Genomic DNA, 20,211 nt, shown 5'->3' with positions numbered 1-20,211 from the left:
TATTACCTTGTGTTAAAGGGTCATGTTATTACCCCAACCCTTGTGGATGTTATTATTATTACCTTGTGTTATTACCCCAACCCATCTCACGGATGTCGGGATACCTCCAAATTTCTTTATTGTTATAAGCAGCATTAGCGACTGTTTAAAAAGCTAATCATACGTGTTTGTGGTTTATAATATTTTTACTTCTGGTCGAGGCCATAAGGACGTTGCTCCCACGAAAACGCCATGGTAAGCTATTTATAAACGTTGACGTTTGTTCAAGGGGGAAAACCCTTGGATATTATTGGTATTAATATTGTTTTGTAATAATATTAATATTATGCTATTATCGTTAGTTTTGTTATTCGAAGCAGCCTTGGAAAAACGTCACGATAAAAGCTAACGTAACATGGATATACACCTCAACATGCAACCCCATTGGCCTCTAAAGGTGGTTATATATGCAACCCCATTGACGGCAATGGCGGGAAAACCTGCCCGGGGGGGGGGGGGGGGGGGGGGGGAATGAATGTGCTATAACTTTCATTACGTAACCCTTAGTCATCCTGTCAAGTTTGGTTGAGATTGGATAAGTAACGACGAAATGTATCGCGGTCAAAAAATCATCAGACAGACATGTCTATAAGCTATTTCTCTGATATGAAACTTTTTAATTCGTATAATTAACCATTTTGCAATACATGTCTAAAGATGGCGTCACCAGCATCAAGAGAAAATAATGTGTCCTTTCGGCCTAAAAAAATCTATTCTTAAGGTTTCCAGTTTCTGCACGGTTTCTCTTTTTAAAAATGTCTAACTCAAAACATATTCCTTGTTGAATCATCCTCGACTGCGCAACCAGTGTGTGTGTGTGTGTGTGTGGGTGGGTGGGTGGGTGGGTGGGTGGTCGTGGTCGTGGTCGTGGTCTCTGCCCCACTCCTCGACAATTAGGAGGTTTGCAGTCAGGAACATTAAATTTGACTAAGGAAGCACACTAACCTTATGACGTGAAACTGACGTCATGCACATAAATTGTACCAACACATCACCTCCAAACTAGGAGGCATCCGCATGGTACTGAAGTCTTTGCAAACTGAGATTAAAGCTCTATGGTCACAAATAGGCAAAAGCAGAGACGTCGATCTAGATTTTGCCCTTATTATAGGCCTTATGGGGCTGCCTTTTTTATAATAAAAAAGGTTAAAAAATCAATCAATAACAGGATTATATCACAGGTGGCGTGACAAAATGTACCGACAGGTACATTTGACGATTGGCTTCACAATCGGGTATATAAGGGTTGTTGCGTTCTGTATTAGTGGAAAACAACTGCTGCATGTCTACAAAAGTTATTGCCGCTTCCCCTGGAGATGGTCCGTCAACTCGACAATGCTGTTTGTCATTTAGTGGTGGCTTTACGAAATTCCGGCATGAAACAGCGTGCTATTGCTCGGCAGTATGGCATCACTCAAGGTCAGGTGTCAAAGATCCTGAAACGAAATGCTCAGAGGGGTGTCCCTACTCCAATACCGAGGTCAGGACGTCCCCGCAGAACCACAAGGAGGGATGATCGCCAGCTGCACCGGTTAGTCAGCAATGGCCGTATCAAGTCAGCTAATCGGCTTAGGGCTGAGTGGCAGCAACTGACAAATGTGCCTGTATCCAGAAGGCTAGTCATCCAACGACTGGTTCAAGCAGGCTATCGTGCCAGGCGTCCCCTGAGAAAGCCATGTCTGACCAGACAACACCGCCAGCGCCGATTGCAGTGGGCCAGAGAGCACCGTCAATGGCAGCTAGGACACTGGAATCACGTGATCTTCAGTGACAAGTCTAGATTTCTGGTCTATCGTCAATATGGCCGCGTCCGAGTGCGCAGACAAGTGCATGAAGCCTACAACGAAGATTGTATAGTGCCACGAGTCCAAGCTGGAGGTGGTGGGGTGACCGTTTGGGCTGCTTTTCATGCAGGGGGCAAAACTGACCTGGTTGTTCTGAATGGAAACCTGAACCAGTTCAAGCACAGGGCCATTCTGGAAGAAACATTGCTTCCATTTGTTCGTGCAGCCTTTCGAGGAAACTTTGTCTTCCAAGATGACAATGCACGGCCTCGTCGTGCTCGCACGATCCAACACTTTCTTGCTGACCATGGTGTGGAGCATATGGAGTGGCCTGCCATGTCCCCGGATATGAATCCGATCGAGAACTTGTGGGCAGAATTAACGCGTCAAATCGACAACTTGGACCAGCAGCCTGCCTCTATGCGTGAATTGCAGCAGGCTATTGTAACTGCATGGCAAGCGATTCCTGTCCAAACCTTGGCAAATCTCGTGAACAGCATGCCTCAACGTGTACGTGCTCTCCTGAATGCTCGTGGGGGTTACACGAAGTACTGAACTGTAATTTTACTGTCCGTAATCCCAGTCGTAATTTAACTTTTGTTTTTGTTAAAAAAAAATTTTGGCTAATGTGCAAAATAAAGAGATACTTCTGGAAAACGCACAGAAGTTTAACACAGTACTGTCTGTGAATTGAGTTTGATATCAGTTTACATCACTTTCAAGGATCAATTTATTTGCTTCGAAATGTCAAATGTGGTTTTTGTTTCTTTTAAAGGTCACATTAACAAAATCTAGAATAATTTCAACATAATTCCAATGAACTTTTGGTTCTAAGTCATCTTGAAAAGTAAGTTCACCCCCACAAAAAAAATATTCCATATTAAATGCCAAGTCTGTGTGTATGTATGTATATATATATGTATGTATATATATATATATATATATATATATATATATATATATATATATATATAATTTATTATTATTATTATTTTACTGTATATACACTATCAAAGGCTTAGCTGACAGGAATATTAAGTGGGGGAGTTGGAAATAGGGGGGGAAGATTCTGTCACAGGGTAGACGAGCTGAGGGTGATAAGAGGGGAGAGCAGGAGGATGGTGGGGGTGGGGGTGGAGGGTGGAGGGGATGGTGAGCATAGAGCAGGAGTGAGCAGGGTGATCCATTACCAACCAAATGATATTCATGGAATATTTACCCTGCGCAGTCTTGAGAAGAACTTGATGCGAGCGAACTTTTCTATTTTGTTTTTTTAAGGTTTTTTTTTTTCTTTCTTTGATCCAATATGGCTGCCAGACCAGTGACTGATGACGTCACTTTTATCAAACGATATTTCCCACAGGTAGTTAATCAATTAGTTAAAATTTTGTGTTGATCAGTTAAGCAGCTTCAGAGGAGATTTTCAAAGATTTTCGCTTTGATCCAATATGGATGTCCAACCACGTGGCATCATAAATTTACACTGGCTCCAATTGGGTAGGGGATAATGTGTGCGAAGTTTCATGTTAATTAGATAAGGTTCGTTTTTGTATCCAAGATGGCTGCCAAACGACTTGGCCTATGACATAATTTTCACATTACATGCAGCAATCGTGTTGGATGATATTTGGAAAGTTTCGCTTCGATTGCTTCAGTTGTTTCAGAGAAATAATTGTTTATTTTTATTTTTTTTCCTTTGATCCAACATGACTTTCAGACGATGTGACCTATGATTTATTTGTGTGCACCATAGCATCCCCAAGGCTTGGGGAACAAGTGTGTGAAGGTTCCCCTAGATATGACCAGCTGTTCTGGAGGTTTTATGTTTTCAGGTTAATTCCAATATGGCTACCAGACCATGTGACCTGTGATTTATTCACTGGACACCCTATATTCTGCAATAATCATTTACATGACATATCTCATCGATGTGGTCAGCCAATCTGGAGAAGACGATTTTTAAAGATTTATTTTATTTTTATTCTTTGAATATTCAATCCAACATGGTTGATGAACCATATGACCCATGATGTCATCAATTTAATTCTGTTGACCAACTTATCTCTAGATGATTGTTACGGATTCGTCACTTCCGCTGTTGTGGTTTTCACCCACTTGACATGTTTCTGATATCGTGTATTATTATTATTCTCAAAAGGTTTAGTATTCAGGAACAGCTATCTAAAGTTAAAAAGGTTAACGTAAAATGATGCAGGAAACCGACCCAGAAGAAAAAGGCGGCGAAGAAGAAGAAGGCGTGAGGACAGTGAAACGAGGCGTTCTGGAAAAGCTCCGTACCAAGCGTGGTCGAGCGTACATGGCGAGTGAACTTTGAGTCCTTGTAAGGAATCTCGTGCGATCGGTGTTATCGCTGGAGTTGTGGAAAAGCCTGCGAAGCCAGGTACAGGCGTGAGGTTCCGGAGAATCTTCGCCTCGAGGCCGCGGCTCGAGTGAGAGCTGTCCGCCATTTCGCCCCGCGCACTACCTTCATCGGAAAAGGTTTTTGTCGCGCCGGCTGGGCTTATCCTCCGGTGGTTTGCCGGGGACGGCTGTGCAATACAGCGGCGTTTGAAGATTGCACTGCGGTTCGCTGATTGAGCGGTGCATGTGCACGTCTGGATCGCGTCTTTGGGAGTTCCCTTTCCACGGCCCGTTTGCTGTTGGTGTGGATCATGTGACAGTCCATGCCTTGCCTACACCTCCTTACTTGCCATCACCCCATCACCTCATCTCCGTTGAGTTATAGAGACATGGAGGGGTTTTTGTTCCAGTCACCGGGAACGCAGTGAGTTATGTGACTTAGTGTTGGTACCAACCTAAGATATATTGATTGTCTGGATTTGCCATCATTATTGGTAATATTATTATTGTGTGGTTTTTAATATATTATTGGTTTGTTATACCCATTGGTGTGGTTTCCTTATTAATTTCGACACGGAGTAGTATATATTTTTCTGCCGTGATTCCTCCCGGGGTTCGGAGGTATACCGAGACCAGGAGGTCGGGGAGGAACACGTAACAGAAATTGGGGGCTCGTCCGGGATGAAGGCAATATTAGCAAGCTCTTTGTAGGGGGACTGAACTTCAAAACAAAGGAAGATGTTCTGGAGTCTGCCTTCAGCAAATATGGACCACTTTTGGAAGTGCTGCTGATAAAAGACAGGGAGACACAAAAGTCAAGAGGGTTTGGCTTCGTCACGTTTGAAAACTCAAAGGACGCCAGAGTTGCAGAAAAGGATCTGAATAGCAAGGAGTTGGAGGGTCGGACCATAACAGTAGGGAAGGCATTTCCTAGGTGTCGAGGGGGCTACAGAGGAGGACCACGGAGTAGTCGTGGTGGTGGCCGCAATCGATATTATTATGGAGGCTTCCAGAGTTATGGCAGCTCCAGAAGGAAGGATTATCAGAGCAGTGGCCGAGAAGGAGACCGCTATTCATGTGACTACAGTGACGAGTGGTCCAACCGGGATTGTTAGGAAAGTTACAAAGAGTTGAAGCACTGAATGCTGCGGAGCAGCCGAGCCAAGATTCCTACACGCATTAACCGTGAACGCCACGTTCCTAAAGGCGTCCATGTAGTGAACTTTCCTACACGGATTAACCGTAAACCACGTTCCTAAAGGCGTCCATGTCGTGAACTTTCCTACACGGACTAACCGTGAACTCCACGTTCCTAAAGGCGTCCATGTAGTGAATATGTCCAGGCCTCACCACCCAACCACCATGGAACCTGGCCCTCAGCTCGGCCTCCCGGAAAAAAAGTGCTATCGATTTGCTTGACTTTGGATTTTTGATCAACCCCTTAACCTTCATTCAAAAGAAAGTAAAAGTCAGAGGTTGATGAGATGGAGTTTGGCGTTGCAGGGGTTCAACTTGGAAATTGAACATGTAAAGGGCAGGGACAATGTCGTTGCTGATGCTTTGTCCAGAGTGAATTAATGTTGGAAATCTCTGTGGGTTGTTCGAAGTTTGTTGCTTTATTTTTGGGAGATATTAATTGCTGCTCACGGGAATTGATGATTTGGGGTTGTGAGTTTATTTTTCGTTTGTCTGAAGTTTTTTTTTTTTTTTGTATACAAGATCGAGGCTTGTGAAAGCTAACATGAATCACACAAAAAGACAAACCGACACACAAAACACAAAAAACAAGGGGAGCGGCAGACAAGATGGGGAGAGAGGGGGAAGGACACAAACACAACATTTGAGAGCAGGGACATCGGGAGGACTTGGGGGGAGGTGGGAGAAGAATAAAACATATGAACACTGCAAGGACTCTGGGGTGAATTACCGGGGGTAGAAAAGATCAAGGTTTTCGATGGGGGAAGATAAGAGATGGTGGTGAACAGCTATTTTAAAGACCTCGAGGGAGGAGTGGGATTGAAGGGAGTGGGGGAGTTTGTTCCAGAGGCGGGAGAAAAGGGGAATGAAAGAGTGAAGGTGAGCAGAGAGCCTAGACTTTGGCAGTTTAACCATAAGAGGGTTGCAGGCAGATCTCGTGCGACCTGAAGGAATATTGGGGGGGACAGAGCACAGAGAGAGCTGGGGGAGCAAGGCCGGAGAGGAGTCGGTAGAAGACAGAAAGACCACCAACCTGCCTGCGGTGAGTGAGTGAAAGGCCCTCGGAGTTGACTACATCGCAGGAGATTCCAATGATTCTGAAAGCTTTGGCCTCAACAGCATGAAGCCGAGCAAGGTGTGAGGCAGGAGCACCAGCCCAGAGGGGCAACAGTATTCCATTGAGCTGCGGATGAAAGCCTTGTATGTGGTGAGGAGCTCAGGTGTGCCAAGGAAGGACTTCGCACGACGGAGGATGCCCAGTCGGCGACTGGCTTTGGAGGCCAGCTTGGAAATGTGGTTTTCCCAAGAAAGATCATGGCAGATAGTGAGACCCAAAAGCTTGAGCGACAGAACTTCTTGGAGAGGATTGTTGAGAAAGTAGATGGGAGGGTTGTCCAGTCGGTCCTTTCGGAGAGACATTGTAAGAGTGTGAGATTTGTCAGGATTGAAAGACTAGTTCCACTTGTTTGACCAGTCTGTGATTTTGTCCAGGTCTGCAGAGAGTGAGGAGGCTGCAGACTGCCGATCTGAGGGATGAGGAATGGAGCGGCAGATAGTGGAGTCATCAGCAAAGAGATCGAGAGGATTTTCCAGAGAGTCGGAGAGGTCATTGATGAAGACCAGAAATAGCACAGGGCCCAGAACACTACCTTGGGGAACTCAAGTTTCCCAAAGAAGCGATCCAGACGTGCACATGCACCGTTCAATCAGCGAACCGCAGTGCAAGTGCCGCAGTGCACTCAAGTTTCCCAAGAGTTTGCATGTAAAGAAAGTTTTCGCTGTGTTCAAACTTTCTTTCTTGAGGGGGGGAAGTGTTATGGATTCGTCACTTCCGCTGTTGTGGTTTTCACCCACTTGACATGTTTCTGATATCATGTATTATATTATTATTCTCGAAAGGTTTAGTATTCAGGAACAGCTATCTAAAGTTAAAAAGGTTAACGTAAAATGATACAGGAAACCGACCCGGAAGAAAAAGGCGGTGAAGAAGAAGAAGGCGTGAGGACAGTGAAACGAGGCGCTCTGGAAAAGCTCCGTACCTAGCGTGGTCGAGCGTACATGGCGAGTGAACTTTGAGTCCTTGTAAGGAATCTCGTGCAATCGGTGTTATCGCTGGAGTTGTGGAATAGCCTGCGAAGCCAGGTACAGGCGTGAGGTTCCGGAGAATCTTCGCCTCGAGGCCGCGGCTTGAGTGAGAGCTGTCCGCCATTTCGCCCCGCACGCTACCTTCATCGGAAAAGGTTTTTGTCGCGCCGGCTGGGCATATCCTCCGGTGGTTTGCCGGGGACGGCTGTGCAATACAGCGGCGTTTGAAGATTGCACTGCGGTTCGCTGATTGAACGGTGCATGTGCACGTCTGGATCGCTTCTTTGGGAGTTCCCTTTCCACGGCCCATTTGCTGTTGGTGTGGATCACGTGACAGTCCACGCCTTGCCTTCCCCTCCTTACTTGCCATCGCCCCGTCGCCTCATCTCCGTTGAGTTATAGAGACATGGAGGGGTTTTTGTTCCAGTCACCGGGAACGCAGTGAGTTATGTGACTTACTGTTGGTACCAACCTAAGATATATTGATTGTCTGGATTTGCCATCATTATTGGTAATATTATTATTGTGTGGTTTTTAATATATTATTGGTTTGTTATACCCATTGGTGTGGTTTCCTTATTGATTTCGACACGGAGTAGTATATATTTTTCTGCCGTGATTCCTCCCGGGGTTCGGAGGTATACCGAGACCAGGAGGTCGGGGAGGAACACGTAACAATGATCTTCAAAAATTTTCATACTGATCGGATCAAGCATTGTACTCAAATTATGACCTCATAATGAAGGCACCAATGACATCATCATTAACATATGTTATTCTCCATGGGGAGTACTTGACAATGAGCTATGTTTCAATCTATTCCATGGAGCTATTTGAGATGTATCAGTCCAAAGTTTTTCGTCTTTTCTAAAATGGCGCCCGTACCACATGACCGATGATATCATGTCATTAAAAAATTATACAGGAGGAGGCTCTCCTATGGTGAAAATCTTGTGTCCATTGGCATAACCGCTGCTAAGAAAATGACATTTTAAAAATGCAAACACGTATTTAGGCAACTGATCGCTTAACCTCGCTTTTCGCTTCGCGACCACAGATTAATATGCTTGTAGGGCGTTCACCAAGTGGCTTACCCACTCCAACGAAATGGGTTGTAAGGAACTGCTGCCTTGGCAAGCAATTCATACATATGAAGATCAGGCATTTGATTATTCGTGCTTGGAGAGCACTTGTCTCGTTGCTTTACTCATAAATCCTCCCATTATGTTAATCGTTCTTTTAATTTTATCTTTAATTGGAATTATTTTCTCTTCCTAACCCCGGAGATTTTCCCCCACAGAGTACGCAGGCGTGAATGTGGAAGCCGTCACGTCGATCGCACTGATTAATTATTTTCATTGCACTCAAAGTTACACTTTGGGCACATTCCTTAATCTCCTTCACTCAAAATAATTGTTGGAACAGTAGAAAAAGTTAAGTGCAAAGCTTTGGCAAAATTGAGAAGGAAGGGACAGCCTTGTTGAAAGGTTAGTTACAAGACATACACTTGGTTATAAGAACCGCTAATTTCTTAAAATTTACAGATTTAATTCCAGATTTCGATACTTTCGGGTTGGAGATACGATCCTCAAACCAGAACCCAGATTTCAATTATATTGTTGCGGATCTCGAGCTCGTCGACGTACTGAGGGGGGGGGGGGGGGGGGGAGTTAAGCCCTACTCCCCCTCGAGCTCCGAGTCCACGAGGCCGCCACCCACACTACACTCGTGGTGGACGGATTGCAAAGCAATTCCAGCTGCCAAACCCACAGCTACGCGCGAAAGGGTTGACGGTCACGACCCGAGTATCTTCGACACACGCAGCCGTGAGAACGGGGACTGAACCTCGCACGAGTCACGCTGGTATTTAACACCCGAGCGGTTGTGCGTCGTGTAACTCGTGCCGTTAACACTATTGAACCCGATCGAGCGGTTTTAATTCGTGCAATGCTAGGCCAATGGTTAAAGAACGATGACGGCCAGGTTGGAAACAAACCACAGGATTTATTACAATGTACAATATTCACAGGAAAAGGACACCGTGAAGAATCTTAATGGCCTTACCTACGTTCCCAGACAAGGGCCCTCAGATTCGTTCGGGGAAGGGAAGGAAGAGGGGAATGCGCCCAAAGCACGGCCGCTCGTGCAGTTTGCCTGGACGGGCTCGTTTGGCGGATACCCCCAAGGATCGCTCCAACCCCAGCACACTACAGCCGGGGATGTTCGTGGCAGGGGCGTTGATCACGGTCGTGCACGTAGCAGGAATCCGAGGAGCGTATCTCAAGGTCAGCAAGGCAGAGCGCATGTATATTCAGGGAGTCCGGGCAGAGAGAGAGCGTCGGGGCAGAGAGAGTTCAGAGTCCGAGCCAGAGAATCCAGAGAGAGAGAGAGAGAGAGAGAGCGGGGGTCCGGGCCGGGTTTTATAGCCCCCCCCCCCCCCCCCCCCCGGAGCCCCACTCGAATGTTCCACGGCCTCCAATGGCCGCCTGGGGTCACGTGTCGTGACAGCCCCTTATTGGTCACCCTCGGCCACTCCCTTCAGCTCCCATTGGCTGCAACTTATTGGCCACTGCCTCAATGGCTGTTCGCTGCTCACCGGCCACGCCCTCTAGCTCCTCCCTCGGGCATGCAAGGCCTGGCCTAGGCCCATGACACGACACCCCAGGCTGCAATGAGGCCTACCATTACTCTACCTGCCTCAACGCATACTAACACTGGGAAGGAGACTATACTTCACATTTAATAAGAAATAACTAACGAAGCGAGGCTACATATTGTGGTGTAACTAACTATGGGGGGGTTGCCTTTATTGCCAAAACCGCAACAATATATTTAATTAGTCCATGAGAGTAGTGAGCAATTGTGTTATCCAAGGTGAGATATGTTTGAATAGGCCGACAATGAGACAGAGAGCAAAGCTGAGTGCCGGCCGATTACCAAAGCATTATTTATTTTCTTTTACTTTCCTTTTCCCCTTGTTTGTATACGAGTCTGAGTGGAGACGTCTCAATTAGGAATTTTAGTTTTTACCTCACCTTTCATTGTTACTTGTATTTATTTTCATGAAATCATTATTTGTTGTATTGTTGAAAATACTTTCCTTGTATTGTGGATTTTGCTGTCCCGTCTTTGTGATTGTGGGTTCGGATTAACCCTTGTGTGTGTTACCGATCAGGTAAGACTTCAAACCTTCCCGCACGCGTCGCTACCGCCAAGTTGGGTATACGCCTTGGAGTAAAGCTCGTTTCAGCCATTCGTCCTGTTGAGGTCTTAACCCTGGGGACACGACAATATATATATTATCTCTAGATGATGATGTATGTTATTTTTTTGGTTTTTTAAGAAAGAAGGCGCTTCAAACCAAAAAGTAAAAAAAAAAACTAGATCTACTCTAAATTTGAGCAAATAAGCAAGAGCAGACCCGGTCTCGGGTTACATTTCACCCGCTTCACAACAGGCTTCCTCAGGCCAATAGACTCCATTGGCTATTGTCTGTTGGAGTTCCTTGTTGAATGTCTTGTCTATTGCTTGTATTATTGTCTATTGGAGTTCTACACACACACACACACACACACACACACACACACACACACACACACACACACACACACACACACTCAAAAAGAAGTATACATTTTCAAAAAATTATTTCACAAGTACTATTGGACATATGGTGATGTGCTTTATATAGACCGAAAGGAGATATATATATATATATATATTGATATCAAGATGTGTATATATATATATATATATATATATATATATATATATATATATATATATATATATATATACGAGCAGAAGTACCCGGCATTGCCGGGCGGGGGAGGGGAGGGGAGGGGGAAGATGAGGGGAGGGGAACAGGGGGAGGGGAGGAGAGGGGGGGGAGGGGAGGAGAGGGGGGAGGGAAGGAGAGGGGGGGGAGGGGAGAAGAGGGGGGGAGGGGAGAAGAGGGGGGGAGGGGAGAAGAGGAGAGGGGGGGGGGAAGTACCCCGGCATTCCGTGTATAAACGTGAGGGGGGAGGGGAGAAGAGGAGGGGAGGGGGATGGATGGGAGAGGAGAGGGTGGAGGGGAGGGGGAGTGAAGGGGGAGGGGGAAAGGGGAGGGGGTAGGGCAGAGGGGGAAGCGAGGGGAGGGGGAGGGAAGGGGAGGGCCAGTCAACAATGACGTTGCAGTTCTCATGGTCGGAGAGCAGCACAACAATCGCGACATCGTCCTGAATCTTCGCAACAGCAGGAAGCGGATTTTGGAGACTCACCGATCCTGTGACGCCCTCCAGTACCGGCGTTGCCGGGCGGGGGAAGGGAGACCCGTACATTCCCAACCCGTACATTCACCCTCTCGACTCAAGCTCACTCGGACAAAAGCCTCGCACAAATTACACCGTGAAGGCCCAATGGCCATGTCTATGCCACAAATCAAGTACGTGAGCGAGTCGGGCGCACTGAATTGAAAATATAAAGAACGCTCATACTCCGTGAAAAGTGAAGCTACAATATTTTTGAAAAATTTCATTGGTTGCTAGGAGACGGCAGCATGTAAAAACTGTTTGAATATTTGCAATACAGTTTGATCCAGAGGTAAGTGGTATGGTCTTGCTGGTTGGTGGACACGATATGTGTAAGGGAAATTATTTTGGTGTCCTGTATCTGGTCGTGCTAGTTGGTGAACACGGTACATTTAAGGGAAATGATTTTCTGTCATTCTTCTGAGTGGTTGCTTCTCCTTCCCCGTATTTTTGTTCATTTTATTGTTTTTTTCCACTCTCTTGAGTTGTGGGCCTTCCTTGAGTGGTATTACATTTATCATCATCATCATTGGAATGTCTGTTGTAAAGATACGGACATCAAGTCCGTATCTTGACGCAGAGAGCATCAAGCACCATCTTTTTATACCAGGCAACGGCAACGCACTAACGCAGACCTCGCTCGGCCCCGCCCACAGCAACCTCTCTCGGCCCCGCCCATAGCTGCCTCGCTCGGCCCCGCCCACAGCGATCTCGCCCGGGCCCGCCCACAGCGACCTCGCTTGGTCCCGCCCACAGCGACCTTGCTCGGTCCCTCCCACAGCGGCATCACTCCGCCCTACACGGCACTATCGATATATTATTCGTAATATATTATTCGTACAATGCCGGGTACTTCTGCTCGCTGAAAACAAATCTATGTGAAACATGCTAAATCATGCTAAATGCTAATCATGCAGAAGTACCCGGCAAAAACGCAATCGCTCTGAAATACGTGCGAACGCGTAACTGAGTTAATGGCGGCAACGAACATCACGTGATCGCTCTGAGTGAATCAGCGCGCTGCTCTGCTTCCGGTCAGATTCCGGTCATAATATTTCGCGCTGAGATAAAAATATGGTAAAAACATATGAAATACATTTTTAGGTCAGCCATGTTCGTCCCAGGCTCAATGGCCATGTCTGTGCCAAATATCAAGTACGTGAGCCTCTCCGTTTAGGAGTCTATCAGTAACATTACACACACACACACACACGCACACACAAACTGTGTTTTATATATACTAGGGCATGCCCGTACTATATATAAGCTAGGACGTGCCCGTACGTGGGTGCCCGTTCCTTGCCAAAAAAAAAAAAAAAAAAAAATTTGTGTAGGGGTGTGTGTGTGTAAACATCCTAGGGCGTGCCCGTACGTGGGTGCAAAAAAACATGCGTGCAAACAACAACAACAAAAAAAAACTTTGAAACCACGTGGCAGTAACGACCACAGAAACCCCCCCCCCCCTCTATTTACATGAATGGTTTGGTCCATTCGCAACGACCACAGAACCCCCCCCCCTCTATTTACATGCAATGGTTTGGTCCAAAGCGAACGGTTTGGTCCATTCGATGTGATTCGATGATTCGATGTGAATGGTTTGGTCCATTCGCAACGACCACAGAACCCCCCCCCCCCCCCTCTATTTACATGAATGGTTTGGTCCATTCGCAAAGCCAAAGCGAACGACCACAGAACCCCCCCCCTCTATTTACATGAATGGTTTGGTCCATTCGCAACGCCAAAGCGAACGGCGAACGGCTAAATCGCCATAGCTCGGTAAGTACTTGTCCGATTAATTTCAAACCTTGAAAAGGCACATCCTCGGGTCCCCAGCAATATACCTGGCAAGTTTCAAGTATATCGGACCGGTAGTTGTCGAGAAACAGCGGTCACAGACAAACAAACAAACGTACAAACGTACAGAGATTACTGGAATTATTATAGATAGATAGATTATAGATATATATATATATATATATATATATAAGGGAAAGGATATATATATATATATATATATATATATATATATATATATATATATATCTATCTATAATTCCAGCAATCTCTGTGTGTGTGTGTGTGTGTCTGTCTGTGTGTTTGTTTGTCTGTGACCGCTGTTTCTCGACAACCACGGGTCCGATATACTTGAAACTTGCCAGGTATATTGCTGGGGACCCGAGGATGTGCCTTTTCAAGGTTTCATATTAATCGGACAATTACTTACCGAGATATGTCCAAAAAACGCTTCAACCAATCAGAGAGCAGCGAACTAGCGCGTGTGCCGAACGTGGCGGACACACTCTGCCTCGGATGGCACATTTGAGAGCGTATTCATTTATTTCACGTTTGCAAACTATGTTGGCGCTATGTTGGCGTTAAACGATGTTTTAAAACTAATAAAAACGAATTTGCGATTCATTCGCTTTCCTGCGCGTTTGTGTACGCGATGGCGATTTCTTTACCAAACTCCGGAAGCCGTTCGCTTTGGACCGAACCATTTCATGTAAATAGAGGGGGGGGTTCTGTGGTCGTTGCGAATGGACCAAACCATTCATGTAAATAGAGGGGGGGGATTGTCACTGTACTCGCAAGCCGTTCGCCGTTCGCTTTGGCGTTGCGAATGGACCAAACCATTTCATGTAAATAGAGGGGGGGGATATAATTTTAGATAGATATATAGTACGGGCATATATATAGTACGGGCATGCCCTAGTATATATAATTCCAGTAATCTCTGTCTGTACGTTTGTACGTTTGTACGTTTGTCTGTTTGTCTGTGACCGCTGTTTCTCGACAACTACCGGTCCGATATACTTGAAACTTGCCAGGTATATTGCTGGGGACCCGAGGATGTGCCTTTTCAAGGTTTGAAATTAATCGGACAAGTACTTACCGAGCTATGGCGATTTAGCCGTTCGCCGTTCGCTTTGCCGTTGCGAATGGACCAAACCATTCATGTAAATAGAGGGGGGGGGGGGGGGGGTTCTGTGGTCGTTCGCTTTGGCTTTGCGAATGGACCAAACCATTCATGTAAATAGAGGGGGGGGTTCTGTGGTCGTTCGCTTTGGCTTTGCGAATGGACCAAACCATTCATGTAAATAGAGGGGGGGGTTCTGTGGTCGTTGCGAATGGACCAAACCATTCACATCGAATCATCGAATCACATCGAATGGACCAAACCGTTCGCTTTGGACCAAACCATTGCATGTAAATAGAGGGGGGGGTTCTGTGGTCGTTGCGAATGGACCAAACCATTCATGTTTTTTTTTGTTTTTTTTTTGGCAAGGAACGGGCACCCACGTACGGGCACGTCCTAGCTTATATATAGTACGGGCATGCCCTAGTCTATCTATAATTCCAGTAATCTCTGTCTGTACGTTTGTACGTTTGTACGTTTGTCTGTCTGTGACCGCTGTTTCTCGACAACCACGGGTCCGATATACTTTTAACTTGCCAGGTATATTGCTGGGGACCCGAGGATGTGCCTTTTCAAGGTTTCATATTAATCGGACAATTACTTACCGAGCTATGTCCAAAAAACGATTCAACCAATCAGAGAGCAGCGAACGATCGCGTGTGCCGGCGTTGCGAATGGACCAAACCATTCCATGTAAATAGAGGGGGGGGTTCTGTGGTCGTTGCGAATGGACGAAACCATTTCATGTAAATAGAGGGGGGGGGATTGTCACTGTACTCGCAAGCCGTTCGCCGTTCGCTTTGGCGTTGCGAATGGACCAAACCATTTCATGTAAATAGAGGGGGGGGATATAATTTTAGATAGATATATAGTACGGGCATATATATAGTACGGGCATGCCCTAGTATCTATAATTCCATTAATCTCTGTGTGTATGTGTGTATGTGTGTGTGTGTATGTGTGTATGTTTGTCTGTGACCGCTGTTTCTCGACAACCACGGGTCCGATATACTTTAAACTTGCCAGGTATATTGCTGGGGACCCGAGGATGTGCCTTTTCAAGGTTTCATATTAATCGGACAAGTACTTACCGAGCTATGGCGATTTAGCCGTTCGCCGTTCGCTTTGGCGTTGCGAATGGACCAAACCATTGCATGTAAATAGAGGGGGGGGTTCTGTGGTCGTTGCGAATGGACCAAACCATTCATGTAAATAGAGGGGGGGGGGGTTCTGTGGTCGTTACTGCCACGTGGTTTCAAAGTTTTTTTTTGTTGTTGTTGTTTGCACGCATGTTTTTTTGCACCCACGTACGGGCACGCCCTAGGATGTTTACACACACACACCCCTACACAAATTTTTTTTTTTTTTTTTTTTGGCAAGGAACGGGCACCCACGTACGGGCACGTCCTAGCTTATATATAGTACGGGCATGCCCTAGTCTATCTATAATTCCAGTAATCTCTGTATGTATGTCCGTATGTCTGTGACCGCTGTTTCTCGACAACCACGGGTCCGATATACTTTAAACTTGCCAGGTATATTGCTGGGGACCCGAGGATGTGCCTTTTCAAGGTTTCATATTAATCGGAGAAGTAGTTACCGAGCTATGTCCAAAAAACGATTCAACCAATCAGAGAGCAGCGAGCTATCACGTGTGCCGAACGTGGCGAACAGACTCTGCCTCGGACGGCACATTTGAGAGCGTATTCATTTATTTCACGTTGGCAAACTATGTTGCCGTTAAACTATGTTTTAAAACTAATTAAAACTAATTTGCGATTCATCGTAACTGCGATTTGTCTTTACCAAACTCCGCAAGCCGTTCGCTTTGGACCAAACCATTTCATGTAAATAGAGGGGGGGGGGGATTGTCACCGTACTCGCAAGCCGTTCGCTTTGGACCAAACCATTTCATGTAAATAGAGGGGGGGGATATAATTTTAGATATACTGTATATATAGTACGGGCATGCCCTAGTATATATAATCGGGAGATTAAATCAGACGCGGACATAGCTTCAGGACGTCGATCTTTAATTTTTGACAAGCTTTCGACCAACAAAGGTCTTCTGAGTCTACAAAAACAGCAGGCATGTATATCAGTCAAGTATGTATCGTGATATGTGTGTAAGATGTGTGATATGTGTAGAAAATGCATACAAAAGGAAGAGCCACGCCAAAGCTCACTCACCGGCCCCAAGTTCAACGGAAGTGAAGCGCACCTTACAGTTACCGTTTGCGTTACAGTTCCGGTGCACGTGCATATACAAATATAGAGATACATACATACATAAACACACAAGCATATATTCATATACCATTTGTATTCATATAATATATTTATATATTTATATAAATGACACATAAAGGTAGAATGAATGAATGGGTGAATGTATGAATGAATTTTTTTTTTTTTTTTTTTTTTTTTTTTTTTTTTTGTATACAGAGTCGAGGCTCGTGAAAGAGCGAACATTTATCAAACAAATCAAACAAACAAGTAGACAAAGTATATAAAAATGGGAGCGGTCGACAAGATGGGGGAGAGAAGGGGAGGAAGCACACAAACACAACATTTGAGGGCAGGGACATCGGGAGATCTGTGGGAGGCAGAGGGCCTGGGGGGAGGCAGGATAGGTATAAAACGCAAGGACACCAAGGACTTCCAGGAAAGAAGACAAAAGTCACCTCAAAAAAGTGGATTTGGGGTGAAATTAACGGGGGTAGAAAAGATGAAGGTTTTGGATTGGGGAAGATAAGAGATGGTGGTGAACAGCCGTTTTAAAGACCTGGAGGGAGGAGTGGGATTGAAGAGAGTGAGGGAGTTTGTTGCAGAGGTGGGAGAAAAGAGGAATGAAGGAGTGAAGGTGAGCAGAGAGTCTTGATGTTGGCAGTTTAACCATAAGAGGGTTGCAGGCAGATCTTGTGCGACCTGCAGGAATATTTGGGGGACAGAGCCCAGAGAGAGCTGGGGGAGCAAGGCCGGAGTGGAGTCGGTAGAAGACGGAAAGACCACCAACCTGCCTGCGGTGAGTGAGTGAAAGGCCCTCGGAGATAGCGTCATCGCGGGAGATTCCAATGATGCCATGAGGGATTTTTGTCCGAAGTTTATGTATCCAAATCTCTACCTTACACGATACACTTTAATCAACCGGATCACTCTATAAATGACATTCAAATCTCTGCCATTGAATCAATCACAAATCGATCACACACCACGATTCTGAAACGTGAGTCCTTTTGGATACATAAACTTCGGACAAAAATCCCTCATGGCATAAACTGTAACGCAAACGGTAACTGTAAGGTGCGCTTCACTTCCGTTGAACTTGGGGCTGGTGAGTGAGCTTTGGCGTGGCTCTTCCTTTTGTATGCATTTTCTACACATATCGCACATCTTACACACATATCACGATACATACTTGACTGATATACATGCCTGCTGTTTTTGTAGACTCGGAAGAAGACCGTTGTTGGTCGAAAGCTTGTCAAAAATTAAAGATCGACGTCCTGAAGCTACGTCCGCGTCTGATTTAATCTCCCGATTATTTATTCAATGCAAATGAGACGCCCTGCTCGTACTGTGGGGAGTTTCTACTATTTCTCACATATATATATATATATATATATATATATATATATATATATATATATATATATATATATATATATATATATATATATATATATATATATATATATATATATATGTTATTTTCACACCTTACGAGGTCTCTATGACTTGCATGTATGATGCGGCACATGTCGAGTCGTTAATCCACTTGTTCCCACATTTGGAATTGGCACAAAACACATTAGGTTTAGGTGAAGTGCGTTTGTTAGATGACAACATTTGGATTTTGACAGCCCCACCCACGGATATTGCAGTGGTTGACCTTCCCACTTAGTGGAAAGTTGCTTCATCGGAGAAAATTAACATTTCTGCAAACCATTCATCCCCCAGTCTCTTGCATTTTAGTGCAGAAATTGTAATGAATGAATGACTGTCACTGTCCTTCAGGGTGTGCGGTAACTCCAACTTGTGTGGTATAATTATTAGGCCCTTCAGCAGTACATGCCAAACGGTCATCTGTGGAATCTGTAGCTCACGACTTGCTCTGTTGGTTGTCTTTTGTGGACTGCGTTTAAATGTTTCCTGAATTCGCTGCACAGTCTCCTCGGAGGTCTGAGCGCACCCGGTGTTCTTTCTCTTGCAGAGAAAACCTGTGCCTTTGAACTGTTTGTACAAGGTCGTAGATGGACATCATGGTTGGCGAATTATTTTCATAATGTCTGCGAAAATGTCATTGCACACTTGTCACTGAATTTGTGTTGGCGAATTCCAGGATGCAGAAAGCTTTCTCCTGTATGCTTGCCGCCATTTTGAACAAAACTCCCACTAAACCTTGGAACAAAAAAAACCGAAGATGAAAAGAGACTAAACCAAAGCTTTAAATAAGAGATTTCCTTTCCTTCCATACATGAAACATGGACTTATCAGTAGATTTGTAAAATACATTTTTGAAAGTGTATACTTCAATGTGTGCGTTAGGCTAATGCTGACTGTCTGTCTGTCCCACCCGGAAACACGGAAACGCTCCTCAGAAAAGAGTAAAAGCTGCTTCAAATTAATCCAAACCTATGGGAAAATTCTAATTTCTTTCAATTAGACAAAACATTGAACCCAGGTGGTGTATAGGCAACAGACCAATGCCTCAATCACTCCCAAAATTATATATTTTCTTTGCTCCTAAGAAATATATAATAATCTCCCATTTTTTAGCTGTTTCAAATAGCACACAAATAAAAGGCTTCTTTTTATATCGTGGTATTCTTACCTTTGGATTGATTAAATGCCGGCAGTCCCGGCACAAAACAATTATTGTGAACTATGCTCCGTGTGGCTCGGCAAGTGACGAGACACTGCTGATTGGCTGTGTGAGGCTTGGTGGATTGTGATTGGCTCCTGGAAAGTGATATCAATACACCCTTGCTGTACTGATTTTTCTGTCGTCTCAGCCTTCCACGTTCTTTGTGCAGTATTTCAAAATTTGACCGGCAAACAATGCGACAAAAAGTGGGGCTGCGGCCCACGGGTTTGCAAGTAAATAAGTTATTTGCTTAACAATTGCCTATTGTCATATAGTCATCTCTGTTTAAGGAACATTCTGTGTAATGGTCATTACCGAAAATTGGTCACATGGGAATCTCCCCCTTCCCCTCCTGGTCCCCCATCCTTCAGGGATGTATTCACCTGAAAATTATTCCATCCAGGAAATAAATATTTTCAAGAGACCATCGATTTGTGATGACATTAAAAAAAAAATTATCCCCTCAAACCCAGCTTTTCCCTTCTCTTCACTCTCCTTCTAGACTGCCGTACTTTCCTTTTTATCCACATCCCCATTCCCCCTTTTTTGCCTCAATCTGGTCCCCTCCTCATCACTTGTACCTCATGGTTAAATAAAACCTGTGCCATCCTTTCCACCTGCCTTAGCATGCTTTACCGTTCCTTGCACGTCATCATACCCAACGTTCGT

At 45.1% G+C, this 20,211-nt stretch overlaps 1 protein-coding gene across 2 annotated transcripts in view; it reads left to right on the top strand.

Moving 5' to 3' along the window:
• The window catches only part of LOC137412123 (rho-associated protein kinase 2), a 79,108-nt gene that overhangs the window by 57,027 nt on the left and 1,870 nt on the right, over positions 1-20,211 (top strand). The window lies entirely within an intron of this gene.

This window comes from Myxine glutinosa, chromosome 13, assembly GCF_964187855.1.
Source record: "Myxine glutinosa chromosome 13, kmMyxGlut1.1, whole genome shotgun sequence".
NCBI classification, from domain to species: domain Eukaryota; kingdom Metazoa; phylum Chordata; class Myxini; order Myxiniformes; family Myxinidae; genus Myxine; species Myxine glutinosa.
Note: the sequence above shows the minus strand (reverse complement) of the source record. Positions and strands in the feature narration are given on the sequence as shown.